Below are 19787 nucleotides of genomic sequence, written 5' to 3' on the forward strand. Positions count from 1 at the left end.
ATTTCACATTATCAAAACCAAAGAAGGAATTCCTCAACTACTCACCTTGCAACCTCAAGAAAAGAGCCAACTTAGCACCACTCTCTTTCAAATCACTTCACCAACAACCTTAATCCTACCTAGAGAAGGGTTTTTATGGAGAAATTGAAAGTTTAAACGGTTGATTTGCTAGATTTGTGCAAGAAATGGAAGAAACAAGTTGAGAGCTTTCTTTTCTTTTCTTGTTGAGAGGGCTGGCTATAGGAATGGAGAAAATTAAGATTTTTTTGTCAATTTTAAGCTTTTAGTAAAGTTCATGAATAGTAGTCAAAGTCAAGATTGAGTCACAAAGTGACACTTGTCACTTTCTTTAATTCAAAACTATCCTTTTGTCTCTCCAACTCTCATCCATCTAGTAACCTCTAATTATCTCTTAACACCTGATAAATTAAACCCGGTATACACAACTTAACCTAATTGGCCGAATTTTATCGAACTTACCGCACTAGTGGGTCTCACATCCAATATACGCTCTTAATTTCTCAAAAACTAACTAATAATAGAAAAATAATTTTAGAACAATATTTACTCATAAAAATTATCTAGAAAATTTTTCTAATAAAGAAAATATAGAAAAGGCGTGCAATGAAATAAAATAAAGTCTAGAAAATAAGAAAATTCACGGGTTCTCACACAAAGTGTGGTTAAAGTTTGAGGTGATTTGGTGGAAATTTAGTGAAGAAATGGTGCAAGAAAATTGAAGAGCTTTGGTTGTTTTTCTTCTCCTTGGTGGCCGGCTGGAATGAAAGAGAGAGAGAGAGAGTGTTTGATGCAAATGAAGCTTCCTTGAGAAGCTTTAATGTGTGGCTCAAAATTCCCCAAAGGTCAACTCTCTCCCCGCCCGCGCACGCGTGCGTTTCGTGCTCGATTTCTCTCGAGTTTGTTTCACTAGTGCACTAAATCTCTAATGCACTTTCATTCATACTATTATTATTCACTCTTAATAGTCCCCAAATAAATGTCTTAAGCTCCTCAATTAAATCGCGCGCGTAAAAACGCGTACTCCCGATTTGTGTGCGATAAAGTGGAACTTTCAAGAAATTCTTATAACGATAGCTTCACTAACTAATACTTGAGTACTTAAACATAAAAATACCTATTTTAAGACTAGTGTATAAGTCTCCAAATTTTCAAGCTCATTGTACTCTCAAATTGGTTATTGTCTCCAAACGCGTATTCACTATCCTAGCTAAACGAGCTTCCCAAAAATTAATTTTTGAAACAAGTCACTTTAAAAATATGAGTAAGCTATAGTTCCATGTAATTAGGTCTAAAAAGGTTAGAATAAAATATTCGGAGTGAACGGGCATTTAAATATTTAAATGGGCTAGTAATAAGGGTTTAAAATAGGAAAATTTGTGAGTCCTTGCATGAGTCTAGTATTACTTCCTCAAATCTCCAATAAATTTGCATCAGTGCGTCTTTCGGAAACTATCGACGCGCGAGCGGTAAGCACTTAATTAGAACTTATTCACCTTTAATTTCTCAATTAACTTTTCTTAATCTACTATTGATCATTCTTAATTTCTCCAAGATAATTACACTCTCAAGTAGAATATTACCTCGAAACACATGTGCTCATTATTTCTCACTTAAACGAACCTCCAAAAATTAAATTTGCTAACGGAACGTTTTAAAAACATAAGGAAGACATTGTTCCGTATGAATGGATTTAAAATGGTTGAAATAAATTATTTGGAGAAAACATGTGAATAAATATTTAAATAAACCAATAATATTCAATAAAAATAAGAAATTTTTTCGGGTCCTCACACCTCCCTTGAGATTTTTGACAATTTTATTGTCCTTCCCTAAAATTTTGACAATATTACTTACCTCCCCTATAAACCATTTGTGGCCCATTGCTTACCTCATGAATGGTCAAATGACTTTACTATCCTTACAAGTTAGAAAATATTACGTACTTATATGGAGAGAAACAATTGAGTCACTTGTACTAAATTAACCATAATAATATAAAAAATTTGAAAATCTTGAATACTAAATTTTATAGCAATAATTCTTAACATTTTGAAATTCTTTTCTATATTTTAGTAGTTCTTGTAATTTCTTTCTCCTAAAAAAGATTAAAATTCCTATTGAAATATTATTATTTCATAAATTTTTCAAAAGATGAACAAGATGAATATGAAAATACACTAAAAAGAGGATAAAGTAATAAAATATGCTTACAGTTAGATTTTATTAAGTTACGAATAAAATACAACTGCACATAATCTATTCTTTCCTTTCTTTTCCAAAATATTTGGTGCTTTTTTTCTTTTATTTTTATACATAACTCAGGCATGATGTTTAGAAAAAAACTTTTCTACTTTCATTTATGTGCTTTTCCATTAAAATCATACCCTTTTTATTAACCCAAACGTTGCTTGAGAGTTGTTTTTTTTTTTTAATTACAAATGATGCAAATTTCTTGTTAATCATATGAAATAATGGACCCCGTAAGTTAAAGAAATAATTAAAAAAAAACATATATTAGCATATTTTATATTTTTTTTTATCATTAGCCATCTATTGTGATGTTTTTTCTTGAAAAGGCCATACTTTGTCTTGTTCAATTCCTATTCAAAATCTTTCAATTTTTGATACTAAGAGTTTAGGAATTTTACGTATAAATCTTGATTCCAAATTAATAAGTTTTCCTCTCCAATACTTTGATTTTGCTATTTTATGCAATTCGGTGAAAAATAGTCATTGTTGCTAAATTCTATTATGCTCATGATAGAGTTTAGTCTTTATTTTTTATTTTAACTAATATTCCCTTTGGATTCTAAGTCAACAAACTAATAATAAGTTACGGGATACTTTTGGTATGAAGTGTTTTTCTCACTCTTGAAATCATTTTTTTATTGTTGATTTTTTTTAATTGGGCTAATTTGTTAAAAGAACATTAATTTTAGGGAGATTAATAATATTTTTAAAATCTCAAGGGAGGATAGTGAAACTGTTAGAAACCTCAAGAGGAGTTTCTGAAATTATCTCTATTATTTGTACTCTGTTACATCCTACATTTTTAAACTTAAACTGGGAGTGCTCAAAGGATTCAACCGGTTGGATTGATGTTGATAATCAGGTTGCCTTAGCATGAAATTGTAAGTGTATTCAGGGATTTAACTAGTTAACGTATAAAGCCTCATGTAAATATGTACTAATATGATTTGTCTTCACACGTATCGTATAATTTAAAACCTTTTATATAACTCAATTTGATATTTTTAACTAGGTAATACACAAAATTAAACAAACTCAAAAAATCAAATGAATAAAAAATGAGATTTTTTATGAATTTTCTACTGTATTTTTTTAATTTTCTATTATATATTACTCTTTTGAAATTTTTGTATTTATTTTTTACTCAATTAATAGTTATTGGATCTTAAGGAAACAAAAAAGAACTAAAATATGATTTTTTATAAAAGAGAAATATCAATATAATAAAAAGTGGAACAGAGAGTAGTGTAGAATATAGGACAGAAGATCCGTTGCCAAAAGAATGGCTTTCTTTATTTAAAAGTTTTTATTTTTCTTTCAGGGCCGGTTTGTTTTAGTTATTATTGGAATTCCCTATCTGTTGATGGAATTCCCCTTGGTATTTTTAATCATGTGAAAATACATAAATACACTTCCAACCGTCCTAAATACTCCTATAATTTGATTGGAACGAAATATAGGGGTATATCTATCTTTCATATGATTAAAAGATTCTAAGGATTTACCACTAATAAATTTGAGGATATATACCAATATCATGTCCATTTTCTATCTCTTCATTCTTCAAGTCGCCATTTTTTTCGCCGCTTCATATCACTTATATATTTAATGGTGATACAACGAAATTACAGATAATGGCCTTGGAATTGGGAGAGTACAAAATCAGGGTGAACTCAATAAGCCCTGGACTTTTCAGTTCTGAATTGACCGAAGGGCTTGTAAAAAAGCCCTGGATTAATAATGTGGCAGAGAGAACAGTTCCATTAAGAACCTTTGGCACATCAGACCCAGCTTTGACATCACTTGTTCGGTTCTTAATTCATGACTCCTCAAGCTATGTATCGGGCAATCATTTCATTGTGGATGCTGGATATTCTCTCCCAGGAGTTCCCATTTTCTCTTCACTTTGAATTTTAATGTATGGACTCTAGTTTGATGCTATTTAAAAGATTTTCCATGAAGAAATAATTATGAAAATCAATAATCACGTCATTCTTGCTGCTAGTTGTTTTTGCTGGTGATCTATGGTACAGGTTACAGAAATAGCATCATATTCTACTCTAGCTTCTAACTGTGTAGATCATAATACAAAAAGTACACAAATTGTTTAAAATACATATAGATATACATATGTTACTATATAATAAAATCGTGTATCTCTTTTTTCCTAATATATTCTCACTTATAATTGAGGTTCCTTTTTTTTCTTTTTTATTTCTCTAGTTTCCTAAAACACCATTGATGCCAGAGTCCTGCTAAATAAAAGATGTCTTTCTCCAAGTAAGTCCTTTGTATTTATTTTTATTTTTTTGTAAGGCCTAAGATAATGTCTAGCTGTCTATTCTAAACTTATTGGTAAAGTTCTAAGTGATTTGAATAACCTACACCTTAGAAATTTCAAAACCACAGAAAGGACATCAAATTTGCATTATATCAAGAAACAACCTGAAATTTCACACTTTTACAACAAGCAAACAAACAGCAAAATATGAAGACTATATCTAGTTATTTTCAAGTTCATTCCAAAATTTGATTTCCTATCATCATATGTATGATTTCCTATGATTATATGATTATTCTGGTTAAGCATTTGGGCAGGACAAAATATAATACCCTAATAAAAAAAATACTACTACGCAAAGAAGAATTGGTTTAATTGGTTTTGAGTAAACTTGTTAATTGATTATTATCGGTTTGTTTGAGTTTGAGTTATCAAAAAATTAGAGACACGTGACAGCTGTACAAAGAAGAGACAGAAGGGATAGAGACTAATTTGGGGACAGAAGATTCGAAGCCCTTTCTTGTTTTCTTCTTTGCTTTTGTGCTTGTTATCTTTCTCCTATTTAAGCACAGTTCTAACAAGAATTGTCAGCTGCCAATACACTCACTATTTGCAGCCATCAAGATGTCTCATTTATTCCCATGCCAAATTCTTACGTGACAATTATCCCAAGGAACAAATTCTACCTCCTATTGAGAAAGCATGAAACAAAATTACAACAACCCTTCCCCTTAATTAGAGATTTTATATGTCCTGCGGGTGGTCAATCATAACCATTTAATTGGTTTTAAATCAATTTACTTATGTAATTTCTTATTAATTTAGGGTTTGTTTGTTAGGACTGAAAACATTTTCTGGAAAATGTTTTCCTAATTTTCAAGTGTTTGGTTTAATTATAACATAGGAAAATATTTTCTTTTGGAAAAGATTTTACGCTCGATGGCGTAAAATAACTTCCGCAAAAAAGAAACTGAAGTTATTTTCCCTATCTTAAAGAAATGGAAACAGCGAAGTCAAGCGATCACGTCGCCATGCTTCCTCCTCCTCCTCCTGCGTATGCACCCTCTTCGTTGTCCTCTATTTGTCTCTGGCACACACAGATATATGCTAAGGCAAAAAATTTTGACAAACTCAAATCTCTGGAGATTAACTAATCTAGATCCAAAGGACTGTTCAAGTTGTCTATATTTGGGTGAAGGCTGGTGATGATAATCAGTATGTCTATGCGTGATTTTGGTTTCTTCAACAGATGTAAATGTGGGAAAATAGATGACGATGATGATAGAAGAAAAGCCGACAAGGATGCTAAAAAAGGAATAAGTTAATCAAAGTAACATGGGCTCAATCATTACGACGGGCTTGGGTGTTTTTGTAAATAAGTATCCAAACACTAGAAAATAATAGAGAAAAGAAACTATTTTCCTATCAAAGATTTTAAGTGGAAGACTTTTTCCGAAGAAAATATTTTACTCCCTACCAAACGGACCCTTAGTCACAAACGACTTCTCTTCGATATATATATATATACTAGGGAGGGACAGCCTGCGCGACGCGGGAATTTGGTGCTTGTGATTCATGATAATTAATAATTATTGTTTAATATTTTGTAGTATAAGAATTGAAGTATGATGATTTTATCATGTGATTTTAATAGAAAAATCATAAGTTACATAGTGAGTCAATAAAAATAATGTGCAATGAGACATCCTTATCGTTATACTATATAAGAATCCGTTGTGATCAAAGGTTATGTTTGAATTTCAACAGCAAAGATAAGGATAGTTTGAAAATGTAAAAATATTTGAAGTGCAATTGAAAAGTATCCAAAGGTCTCTTCTAAAACTTATCCAAGATGATAAAACATTTTAAAGTATCAATTAGACCCTTCATCTCTCGAATCTATATATGTTCGTGAAAGATCTCTCAAGCAATGCTTCTGATTTCTCCCTCGACTTAAGCTCAACCTGAATTATCAAGTCAAGTTTATCCATCAATCACTTCGCATCCAATCTAATCTAAAATAATTTTATTTTTGACTAACTATTTATATAATTTGGTGGGCATAATACGACTTAATCACATGTTTCTTACAAAGATAATAATGCCCTAAAATGATAGATAGATAAGAAACTTAAGTGGCCTTTTTCAAAATTTTGTAGAAACTATTCAAATTTGGTGTTTTTTGCTAGGGGCATTTCTTTATAATCTCATAAATAAGTTCAAATCTGCATAATTGTTAAAGATCTGAATTGAAACTATCTTGATTATAAAAAATTGGTGCAAATAATATTTTCTAAATTTGAAATTGTAGAAAATGGTAACTAAAATCAGAAGAAATTCCTCATACGAATTCGAATTGCAAACTATAGGTAGAAACTGCTTAATGATATTTTCCAATGTTTACTTGTATAAGTATCCAATATAACATCTCTACTTAATTGACTCGTTTGAACTATGGATAATAGTTGCTTCAATCAAATCAAGAAACATTATTTTTCATTGTACAACATACAATTATGAGTAAATGAATTAATACAATGCAATCAAAATGGTGTTGTAGCTAAAGCATTTAAACTCATCAAGATTCACTACAAATTCTTTTAGATAGCATAAAAAGCAAAATTTTTGTATTTGAAACTATATAAACAGTATAATACAAGAACGAGATCATAACTTGGAAAGCAAATAGAGTGCAAATGACATCTTGGTACTATGTAGCATGATTAATTTTCTTTTTTAGTTTCAATGAAGTACAAAATTCTAAGTTAATAAATTTTACAATCATAAAATTTCGAATTAAAATAAACACAAGCTGAATTTCAAATCATATTACATGAAAAAATAACTACTTAAACCATAACTGCTGGAATGTAGTCAACATATCCTTGGAGTCAAGAACAATAGGAGAAAGTTCATGAGAAATAAGGTTATTTGACTTAAATAAAGAGATAATACCTTGGCCGAGGAGGAGAAGATGATAAAATTGCTTTGCTGATTATTTTAGAAAGTGACAACATTATCTCAAATTGTACTTTGACCAGAGACAGAATCTCAGAGATCTACTAAGGAAAACAATTATACAATTAGTCAGTTTTTAGAATTAGAAGTATCAAAAGGCAAACTATATGGAGTTCTTGAATAAACCAATCATCAGAAAAAAAAAACTATAATCGAAGAAGACAAACTCAAAGAACTCACCTCAATTTAAAGGAAAAGCTATGCATTCCACCAAATATTTAATAGCCATAATGAAACCAAAGAGGTGAACCGAAAAAGAAGAAAGGGTATCGGCTAAACATGGGGACATAAATATGATAATGATTGTTTAGATAATAATTAAGTTAATTAATTGTAATTAAAATCCAATTATGTAAACATCCAATTAATTTCTTAACGGATGAGAAAGGTTTCAGGAAATTGGAAGGCTTGGATGTTAGTATAATAAATGATTAAAAGGACTTTTATGTAATTCTATCAAAACACAAGCTTTATTCAGTTGTACTTGATACTCAATTTGGCACCAAACATTGCAACATACCAAACATGCCCCTAACTTTAAATGTCTGAAAGGTTATATAAGTAATTATAGTGAAATTAAAGCTATAATGACTTGTACTCAATGTTCCAATTACTCTTCAAACACTCTCACATTCCCAAAATAGCCTCACCTTTGCGGTTGAAATCTAATTCTAAACTCGTTCTTATATAGTATAAGAAAACAGGATCAATTATATTTACTTCCCTTGAAGTTGACCAAACTATCAACCAATCCCTGAGGTTAGACCAAATTACAAACTACTAAACCTTTAACAAATACATTTCTCCTACCGGTCAACAAGCGTCTCACTGTTCAACTGTCAGTGATGCCATCAAAATATGCAATGGAAGTTCAAAAATGTCCAAAGGTCATTATTAAAAAAAAAAATGTCCAAAGGTCTTTATTTATTTGTTCCTCTCCCTCACTTTTTACACTCAAAAATCATTACTTTCAACGTTCAGGCTTCACCCATAGTCTCACAGAAATGAAGTTGGCAAACTTCATGAATGGATAAAGTTTGAATTTCATATTATAAAAATTGGAAAGCAACTCAAAATGGAACCAAAGAACACAATAAAGAAAAAATAAAACAAAATTTAACCTCAAACATTGACACGTAAAATAGATCTTGCTATCCAAATCAATATCTATTTTTCCTCTCAACATGTAGTTGTGTATCTGTTGAAAATCCAATTTTTGTGTTCGTATGCTATAGATTAAAAAGAGAAGATACAATCGTACGTCTATGCAAGTATCACCACTCACATTGCACAATTGCAACTGGGAGTGATGGTGGATGGCTCTAGTACCAATTGATATGAACTTTAAGAGAACCTACCTCAAAAGCTAACTGTTGAAGTGAAAGAGTTCAAAATCATATAAACTCCACGCTAGAATCCCATACTTCTGATGTCGGTTCCAAGTCCCATATTGGGTCTTAACAGTGGGTAAGGATGGCTTATGAAGATGTTGAGAAGGTTAAGGTGATGGAAAAATTAGCAGTAGAGTTCCCTACCCCTCACCTTTTTCATTGATCTCCCTCTTCTTTCATGGCAAGTATTTCCTCTTTTCTATTTTTCTTTTGATTTTTTTTTTTTGTATATACAATTTTTTTCCTTTATTTATGGGTCTTATGCTTTTTATTTTCTATTTCTTTTTCCCTGGTACGTAATTAAGAGAATATTCCTTTTTTCTCTTTTTTTTAATCTAAATTTCATGCAAACTGCAATTTTTTTAATAATTTTTCCCTTTTAAATCCTAGTTTTTTGTTTTTCTTTTATCAGGCTTTATAATCAATGAACTTGGAAGGAGGGGCAATTTTTGCATTTTGCTGCTGCTAATGATGGAATTTAGATGTTGTTATTGACAGGGTGCTAATGTTATTTGCTCTAACCTTAGGGATAGATCTTTAGTTTGGCCAAGCCATAGGGGACATAAATGTAATCAGCTCTTTAAAATTTCAAACATAAGTTAGCGAGTCCAAATTAAATTATCAAGATATATTTGAAGGAATATGAAAATTAAGACATCAAATTTGAATAAGAAAAATTTATGAGGCTCTTCATAGTCATTTAAAACATCTATGGTTCAAAAACCTATCCTAGAAAAGTTCCAAGCATGACTTTAAAGATTCTGTCTTTTATTTCTATTTTTGAGCACCTCTCCCGTCATCTTCCTTTTTTCTGTTGTCGTTAATGCTTCTATACTTTCAGTTTAGTTTCTGCGTCTTCAAGTTTATCTTCTCCAATTCTTTCTCTTCATAATTTCATTTTTATATCATGTATATTTTTTATGTTTAATATAAATATATGCAAGAATAGTGTTTCTTACTCTCCATTTCATTCTACTCTTCACTCCTTTGAATCCTTTGAATCTCTTTCTTCTTTCCTTATTTTCCTTTTTTTCATCTTCCTTCCTTGTTATTGGCACTCAAATAGTTTCCTATGCGGAAATCTTTGTGTAGAGCAATTTAGCGAATTTTAATATCTGTCAAGCACCAACACACTAGTTTAGATGTCGTTACACCATAATTGATGAGACCAACTATTTCTTCACAAGGTAAAGGAATAGTGTGCTAGTCTATCGCTATTAAAATGTTCTTATCTTGGACCATAGATATTTAAAATAAATCCTAGTTTGAATTAATTTTATTTCATTACACTTATGATTTTATTCACTAGTCTTATATTTATTTTTAAGGATTTTATCATTCTAAATATAAGACATACGTATTCGAATGAAAAAGAAGCCATATACAAATAGTGAATAACTACAGGAAAAGGCCCCGTATGTGCTAGTAATTCTTTATTAAAATGTTCTTATCTTGTTTATATTATGACCATAGATATTTAAAAATAAACCCTAGTTTGAATTAAATTAATTATTATTACACTTATGATTTTGTTCACCAATCTTATATTTATTTAAAGAATTTTATCATTCTAAATGTAAAGAAATGCATATTTAATAGAATCTACATAGACATTTCTATATTGGAAATTATTTGGTGCAAATATATAAATTTTGTGGTTTCAAAGGGTTGCAAACTACTAATACAGCTAGCTTTAAGAACAATTATAAATATTTCTCAATTTGAGGGAGGAATCATCCACCCTTATGAGTAGAGGTGTTAACCTGAACCTAATTATGTTAATTCGGTCAAATCCATCTACTAATAAGTGGACTTGGATATGCAGTGAATTTTGAATTGGTTTAAATGAGTACCCAATTAAACTCTTTTTTTTTTTTTCTTTTATTTTTTTTTTGTATTCAACGTATGCCCAATTAAACTCGTTTAATTGATGGGTAACGAGTTGACTCAGTTCATCCATTTATATCTATTTAAAAATAATTATACATTTAAACTCAATTTCTAGTGGATGTTAAAACAAATAAATTTGAATTTTTTACCCATCTAATGACACTAAAATGTATTATTTCTTATCAAACAACATACAAAAAATAAAATAAAATTTCACATGAATTATAAATGAGTAATTCGGTATATCCATATCCATTTATTAAATATGTATAAATTGATGACTTATTTATCAAATGAATATAAATGAATTGACCCAATTATACCATTTAGCTAATTATGATCTATCAAAACTCACCGGATTTACCCATTTGACACCTCTGCTTATCAGCATAAAGCTCCACCCAAGCGCCGGTCCTTGTAGCTCACACATGTTGACCGCAAACTTGCTAGCCTTAAAGGAAGAATTCATTTTTTTTCACAAGCATGACTAGCAAATAAAGAAAACAGAAGATGTAGATAGCAAAGTAGTTGCATCAACCATTTACATCAATTAAGAAAAAAGGTACGGTTGACCATATATGCTTCTTTTTACCAGCTAATTTTCAAGTTTCAATTAGGTTAGATAGCTTTAGTTTTCTATTTTTTAACAAATTCATGTAAAAGAATTGGGTTTCTGAGATAAGATTTATGTCCCCTCTATCCTTTTCCAGGTTTGCCAAAAATCAAATAAAATAAAATATGCTTCTTTTTAAGTGTGAACCTTGAATTCTACGTAGACTATATTAGTAATTAGTTGGCCACCGTCATTACATACGAAGTCTCATGATCATTTGCTACTTCTGAAAAATCAAAACTTAACAAGATGGAAATTTCCAGTGACAAGCGACAGAAGCATTTTATTTTGGTACATGGTGTTTGCCATGGAGCTTGGATTTGGTACAAGCTGAAACCATTGCCCGAGTCAGCCGGCGGGCACAGGGTCACGGCGGTCGATCTATCTGCCTCCGGCATCAACACAAAAAGCATCCACGAGATCCACACACTTGAGGACTATGCTGAGCCATTAATGGAACTCATGGCTGCAATTCCAGCTGATGAGAAGGTAATACTAGTAGGTCATAGCTATGGTGGTTATAGCTTGGCTCTTGCCATGGAAACCTACCCCGAGAAGATCTCAGTTGCTGTTTTTGTTTCAGCCTTGATGCCTGATGCTGTTCATACCCCATCTTATATTGGGGAAAAGGTACAAACTGATCTGACGGTGAGCATTAATTTGTAATTGTAATTCTCATTCAGGCTGAAAATCAAACAGATTACAAACACGAAAGGAGATAATTGGATGGTGCTAAGAAAATCACCAATCAGCTAGTAGTAGTGCATATCGGATTTGGCTGAGATTCGAACACCGGCCGCCTCTCTTAGCTGGAAAATGGCTATTTTGATCCTTCAACTTTTGGGTTTTGACCAATTTAGTCCTTTATCTATCATTATGACTATTTTTAATCCTTTACCTTTACAAAAGAAGGCTAATTTAGGATCTTTAATGAAAAATTAAGGCTCCGTTTGATTCAACGTAAAATATTTTCAACGGAAAATGTCTTCCATAGAAAATTTTATCTAGGAAAATAATTACTTTCTACATGTTTTTTTCCAATGTTTGGGAGGAGATGAAAACTACAAATCTTTAGTGGGGTATTGCACAAGTGGTAGGTTTTGTTTTGAATCTTAAGGCTGGTGGGGGAGCATGAATGGATAGTCTTACGATTTACGAGACGGATATGAAAAATAACTTCAGTTCATTTATATGGGAAGTCATTTTACACCATCTGATGTAAAATATTTTCAGTAGGAAAAATTTTTCCCAAAGCAATAACCCAACCAAACAATAGAAAATCAGAAAAACATTTTCTGGAAAATATTTTCCTTCCAAACAAATAGACCCTAAAAGAAAAAACCATACACCGTACACCGTACATGCATTGTTAGAAATGATAGTTTTTTTGGTCTAATTAGATAGTTTTGGTTCATCATCTTCAGGGTCATATTCAATTTTGTTTCTTGTATGTCTATTAGGGTTTTCTAATTTCTCATTAAAAGTTGTGAAAATGAGAGTTTTATTTTGTTTTGAAAATGAGAATTTAAATTACTAAAATAACAAAATTAGATACAATCTTAAAAATAATAGACGAAAATGTTCATTTTTAGCGGTTCACATGCCTTGCACTTGACTAATTTTGTTAGGGATTTTTAATTTTCCATTTGAGATCCTATGTTGATTTGTTTTTGGTAAAGATAAAAGATTAAAATTTTCAGTTTGAAATCCTTTTAGTAATATAGTAGTGGGAGAGGCACATTAAAAAATATTCATAAAGAAAAAGATATAATTTATTGGTGATTATTGCAAATTTTGGTAGTCTTATAAATGACACTATCCTAGAAATGCATTATTAATTACTTGTGGGAGAGGCACATTAAAAAAAAATTCATAAAGAAAAAGATATAATTTATTGGTGATTATTGAGAATTTTAATTGTCTTATAAATGAGAGTATAACATTTTTTTCTACTTTTGAAAAGAAAAAAGGTTATTAGTGGTTTTAGCTAATTAATAGGTTGTTGAATAGTGGAGGTCTACATGGAGAATGCGTATAATGGCAGTAGTTACATAAGAGTGAAAATTTTTGCTGATAGGATGTGGATATATTATGCTGAATCTTGAAAAGGTATATCTGAAATAACAAAAATGGCATAATTTTTTAACACCAAACTCATGACTCATCCATTAGATATAGAGATATGTTTATAGTTTCTCTTATGACAATACATTTTTGCTGAATTTTGCTTGCAATTTGTGTTGTTCTTATATTCTTCTCTGAAAGCTACTTGAGCTATACCCAGCAAGAGAGACATTAGACACACAATATTTATCCTATGGTAGTCCAGAAAACCCAAAGACGAGCACTATCTATTGGGCCCAAGTTTCTCACAACCAAAGCCTATCAACTATGCTCCACCGAGGTAAGCCCATTATTGTGATCATTAATTCCTGGCCCTGTTTGGATTGTATTTTTTATAAAAATATTTTTAAATTTTTGTAAGAATATTTTTTCTCATATTTTTTAATTATATTTTTATCTCACATACATTGCATTCTACAAAAAGTGCTATAGTATTTTTTTTCTCCCAAAACTCTCCAAAAATTGCAATCTAAACAGGCTCCCTCTTTTTCATTAGGCTCCTTCTTTTCTTTTTCATTAGCAATATTGCAAGTTGAAGTAATTAAAACATTTTGTTTTGTTTCTTAGGATATTGAATTGGCAAAATTGTTGATTAGGCCAAGCCCCCTACTCGAAGAGAATTTGTCAAAGAGGAAAATGTTTTCTGCAGAATGGTATGGCTCGGTGAAACGAGCCTATATCATATGCGCTGAGGATAAAGGATTACCGTCAGATTTCCAAAGATGGCTGGTTAAAAACATTGGGGTGGCAGAAGTGAAAGAGATTGTCCACGCTGATCATATGCCAATGCTATCGAAACCCCAGGAGCTTTGTAAATTTCTTTTGGAGATATCTAGTAAATTCATGTAAGCTTTGTATATCTATAGCTATATCAACCAACTACTGCTATTTACGTCTATATACTCCATTTTTATAATTTTATTCTAAATACAGGTGTCGTGAGGTTTGGAAATTTTAGCAGCGTTTTGAGAAAATACTGGATGTACTCAATTTCCTCTGACGTCAAGCATATCTTGTAGTGCACAAGTATCAACCAATCATCACTAAATAATAGTGGTGAGTCATTTCTTGTCTCGACAACATGCTAATACTGGTCAAAAGTTACCAAGTAATGTGGTGGGTCACTCTTTATCTGTGTGTGTCTAATCAAGACAAAGAATGGCTCACCACTATTATTTGGTGATAAGTGATTAATATTAATCATGTGACATGCTACATGGCCTATGTGGTACATCCAATACTTTTCCAAATTTGATCTTAAATTTTATATGAAAATTTTTATTCATGATGTGATAGATTCACTTTTTTGTCCTCGTTTCACAACTTAGTTAATTTTAAGCAAATACATAGATTGCATGAAGGCAATATATCGCTACCCAAAAAAAAAAAAAAAAACTACACTCCTAATTTTTTCTAAGAAGCCTCCTAAGCCATGGCGAAAAGTATTTGCCACAAATTTATCTTTGTTTTGGAGGCATCTTATATACAATCGTGACTAAAACTTTGCAAAAATTTTGGTTTTGTAGTGCATAATATTTGCCACGAATGTATCGTGATTATGGATTCATCACACAAGAACTCTGATATCTGCTTTCGGTTTATTTGGATTCAAATATTAAATAATAGGAAATATTAACAATTAGTCGCGAATTCACCTATTCTTGAGAAATCAATCAGCTGATGCTAAACCTGGAAACAAGAAGTTAGCTTACAATGCTTCCTGTTGAAGATTGAGACGGTAATGGTGGTGTGATTTTGTGGTGGGGTTTTGGGTGTGGAAGATGATTTTGATGATTGGTCTGGTTTTTGAGGACAATGGCCGAAGTCGGAGAAGAGATGAGGACAGGTTTGGTTTCGCCAGAGTTTTCGTTGATGCTGAATGAAGGATAGATGACGATGAAGAAAAATGAACGAAATGGTAACATTTGGATTAGAAGTTGCAATTTGGATTGAGATCCACTTATCCATCTATATAATTCATAACTAAATGGATTTGAATATAGCATTGGTTTTAAATGGTTGACTAAAGTAAAACCATTAAATTAAATGGATTTATATGAATTATTCACAAAAACCGTATATATGCATTTACTTAAAAATCAAATAAAAAAATGAATAAGAAAGGACTAAAAGTGGACATTAGAATAGATTGATGCAGGCCCTCCTTTGCCTCTTCATTCATCCGGTGGTTCTGCTATCAGGCCCACATAGTCACACTCTCCCCCACTCTGCTGTTCACCGGAAAAAACTTTCACTTCGTAAAAGGCTCTTACAATGTGAGAGCTAAGGGGACTTCCTGAGGCTCCATTTCCATTTTCCAGTCAATTTTGCCTCCCTCTTTTTAAATAGAAACCTAGCTCTCATTTGTCTGTAAAAAATCCCCAATTTTAATTCATCAATCAAAATTGAGATGCCTACATAATTCAGAATCCATCTCTTCTGAACCATACAAAGTTCGAAACATTAAGGTCAGATCTATTTCTTGTTGCATGTTTTTCAGTTCCAACCCTTAGTTTAACTTGATTTCTATATTTTTATGAAGTTCTATTTTCTGGGTTCTGTTCGATTTTGTTGATAAGGGCTTGTTTGTTGATAGGGGACTATAAGACTGTGTTGCTAGCTTCTCTTTCTGACTTGTGTATAAATTTGCATTACGAATAAGTACGACTCACATAAAGTTTTAGAAACTAATTTGCATTCTGTCCTTATGTAAAACCCACGGTTTTGGGCTCAATTTTTAATTATTGTCCAATTAACTAAATGGTAATTTACCATGAGTAAAAGTGAAAAAAAAATAATTGTAGGATATGTTAAAGGGTTAATTGGGGGAGAGGAATGAGATAAGATAGGATAAAGGTTCATACTAGTTAAAACTCTTATCTAAACCAACTACTAGTGGGTGGTTATTAGGGTTTAGCACCCTTATCAAAACAAAAAAAAGAAAAAGAAAATAACATCATTCTTCCCTTTCATTGTCTACCTCCCCTTAGAGCAAAAGTCGTCAGAGAGTAGAGAAGGAGAATAAGGCGTCTCTGTCAATCCATCAGGCAACTAGACATCTAGACCTGTAATTCCCAAATTCACGTGAAAACTCCTCTTTTAAGTTCTTTTAGTCGCATTAATTATTCTAAAGATTTCACGGATGTGTATTATGTTATATATATATACATATGTATGCTTGTATAAGAGATTTAGGAGGATTCATATATGGATTAGTAGGATTAGGGTATTAAATTTTTGGGAATGAATAGGGTTTACCCAAATCTGTTGGAAAGAACAAAAAAAATTGGAGTGGGTGAGTAGCGACAGTCGCTGTTGCTGTGGTGCGCCGTTGCTGAAGTTTGGATTTCAGCAACGAACTCACACAAAAAAAATAAAAAGAGGAAGGAGAAAATTCGCCAGCACATTGACTAGATGAAAGGTTGGCCGAAAGGCCAACCCAAGAAGGAAGAAATTAAAAAAAAAAAAAGAGGAGAGTCGCCAGTGCTGGCGACTAGGCCTGTCAACGGGTGTTGACCTTGGTTGATCAATCCTTGGTTTTGATGATTAACAAATCAAAATGTAGATTTGGACTAATGTTTTTATGTGAGAAATTTGTTAGAACAGGTCATTGATCCAAAAGAGAATCGAAAAGATTTGAATCAAAGAGAAGTTAAGAAATATGAAGGTTCGGACGTAGAGGATCGGACGCTCGATAGAGGATCGGTCGTCCGACTGACGACGATACTCTTCGGACGCTTGGATCGGACGCTCATTCATTGCTTCGGCCGTCCGACACAAAAAGAATGAACGTTGAACATTCTGACTTCTATCGGACGCAGGGTTCGGATGCAGAACAAATGGTTCGGACGTCCGATCGGTGGTTCAGACGCATGGTTCGGACGCAGAGTAAATGGTTCGGACGTCCGACAGGCCAACGGCTAGTTTCGACAGCATTTAATATTTGACCGTTGGAGAGCCTTTTGGAGCCATTTCTCACCTTCTATAAATACCCCAAAGCACAAGAAGACATAGACTTTTTGCCAACACTAAATACAAGCTTACAAGTGAGATCTTTGAGTAGAAATATTCTTTGTTGGTTGTATAAGGGGTTGGGAAAGTTGGGTTGTGAGGTTGCTCAAGTGAAGGTTACTCTCTAGGAGGAGTAAAACCTTGGTGAAGGTGAACCTATCACTTGGAGTGGTAAAACCTTGATAAAGGTTGCCTCACTTGTATAAAGTAGTTCTTAATTGAATGGGTAAGCTTTCAATTGTAGCTAGTTGAGGGTTTACTTGGAGAGTAGTAAAATTCCTTTGCTCAACCAAAGTATGTTTGGGGTGAGGAAGGAGTGAGCCTTCACTTGTACAAGTTGGTTAGCACTACCATCAATTGAAGAAACTATTTGGCGGATTCAACTCCAAGTTTGGAAGAAGCTTGGGAGTTTGATTGGTTTGAATTTCTTTTACTTTATTGTTACTCTATTTTTGTGCTTTAAAATTGCTTATATTCTTTGTCATTGTATTTACTTGACTACTTGTCTGGTTGAGTATTTTGGTTGTATTTGGTTGCATCGGGGCTTACAACGGGCTGGGTCCGGGCCGGAATTAATAAATCCGAACCCGGATCCGTCAGACTATATGTGTTCCGAATCTGGCCCAGATACCCGACGGGTCTTCTATTCTTTCTCCCGGAACTGGATTCGACGGGTCCGACGGGTCCCGGATTGTCTTCATCCTTTCAACTAGAAATCTGTCCATGTCTCTCACATTGTTTTTCCATCGATTATCAAATACCTTCCATTTTTCTTGTAATTCCGGCCAAATTGGTAAACCAATATTATCTTCTGATCCACCAACAACTAATTTAACTCCCTCTTCCACACAATTCTCCACCATCAATGACGAAAACATCATCAGGAGCAGCAGTGGCATTGAACCCGAGAATGAGGAATTATCCTTATCAAGGGATTGAAAGGAATAAGCATAATTTGGAAAAAAAACTTTGTAGATTTTAGAAAATATCAAGTGTAGATGAAACAGCCACCACCTTTGACAAAGACAAAATACTAGAAAAAATTACCTGTTAGAGAGTGAGAGTTGGAACCAATGAGTGTCGCCGGAAGGCCCGTTGCTGGAGCTGCAACCGTGAGAGAGTGTGGATTGAAGAGATGGCGGAGGCGGACCAAAGAGTCGGACAGTCTGGTGGAAGCTCAGAAGTCAAAAATGGTGGAGACAGACCGAAGAGAAAGAGGGACGGTGGGCTGGAAGCTTAGATTTTGCCTTGCTTAGTTGCTCCTCTTTGAAGCTTGGAAAAGGGACGGCTGAAATTGTCAAATTGGGGACAACAAAAAGAGGAGAGAGTGAGAGAGATATCAGATGCGACAAAGGGATACCAAAGGGATATTAGGGTTTGGTGTGTTTGAAGTAAATTTGGAATATTATATTAATAAATATATATTTTAAATTATTAATTAATTTATATTCGGGTACGGGTCGGATACGAGTCGGAACATCACATTCCGTATCCGGTCCGTTTTTTTTTTTTTTTTTTTGACAAAACGGGTCCGGGTCTCGGAATAATTTGACGGGTTCGGTCCGGGTCGTTGACAGGCCTACTGGCGACAGAGACTCAAACAACAAAGGTTGGTCGAAACCTTTCGGCCAACCAAAGAAAGAAAAAAAAATATAATAATAATAATTAAATATATATATATATATATATATATAGCAAAAGGTGGGTCATCAGACTCTTCCCTCTTTCACTAGCCAAAAAGGGTCGGCAAAAGGAAAAAAAAAAGATTATGAATAATAAAAAAAATCGTAATAAAAAAAAGAATGGCAAGTATACTTGGGCCAAAATATAATATAGGTTTAGTGGATGTTCAAAAGATAAATTTTAAATATAACTAGCTCATCTTTATAGCTTATCATGGGTATTAAATTTCAAAACCCAATCTAAAAATAATTGTTGGAGTTTACACATTTAGTCATCTAAGCTTATACTTAATTAACTAAGTCTAAGATACTTAAATAGAAATCTAAAACATCTTAATCTAACCTTATTAGATTAATTTATACAATGTAAGATAAATCCTAGATTGTTAAACGAAACGCGTAAAATCATAATAATGATAATAATAACAATATTGATGATAACACTAACAGTAATAATAATAATAATAATAATAATAATAATAATAATAATAGTAATAATAGTAATA

The 19787-nt window shown here is 32.4% G+C and overlaps 1 pseudogene; it reads left to right on the plus strand.

Moving 5' to 3' along the window:
* The first annotated feature begins 11419 nt into the window (after positions 1 to 11419).
* LOC113701672 (norfluorocurarine synthase 1-like) lies at positions 11420 to 18037 on the plus strand (annotated as a pseudogene).
* Positions 18038 to 19787: the final 1750 nt, after the last annotated feature.

The sequence above is a fragment of the Coffea arabica genome, chromosome 1e, assembly GCF_036785885.1.
Source record: "Coffea arabica cultivar ET-39 chromosome 1e, Coffea Arabica ET-39 HiFi, whole genome shotgun sequence".
NCBI classification, from domain to species: domain Eukaryota; kingdom Viridiplantae; phylum Streptophyta; class Magnoliopsida; order Gentianales; family Rubiaceae; genus Coffea; species Coffea arabica.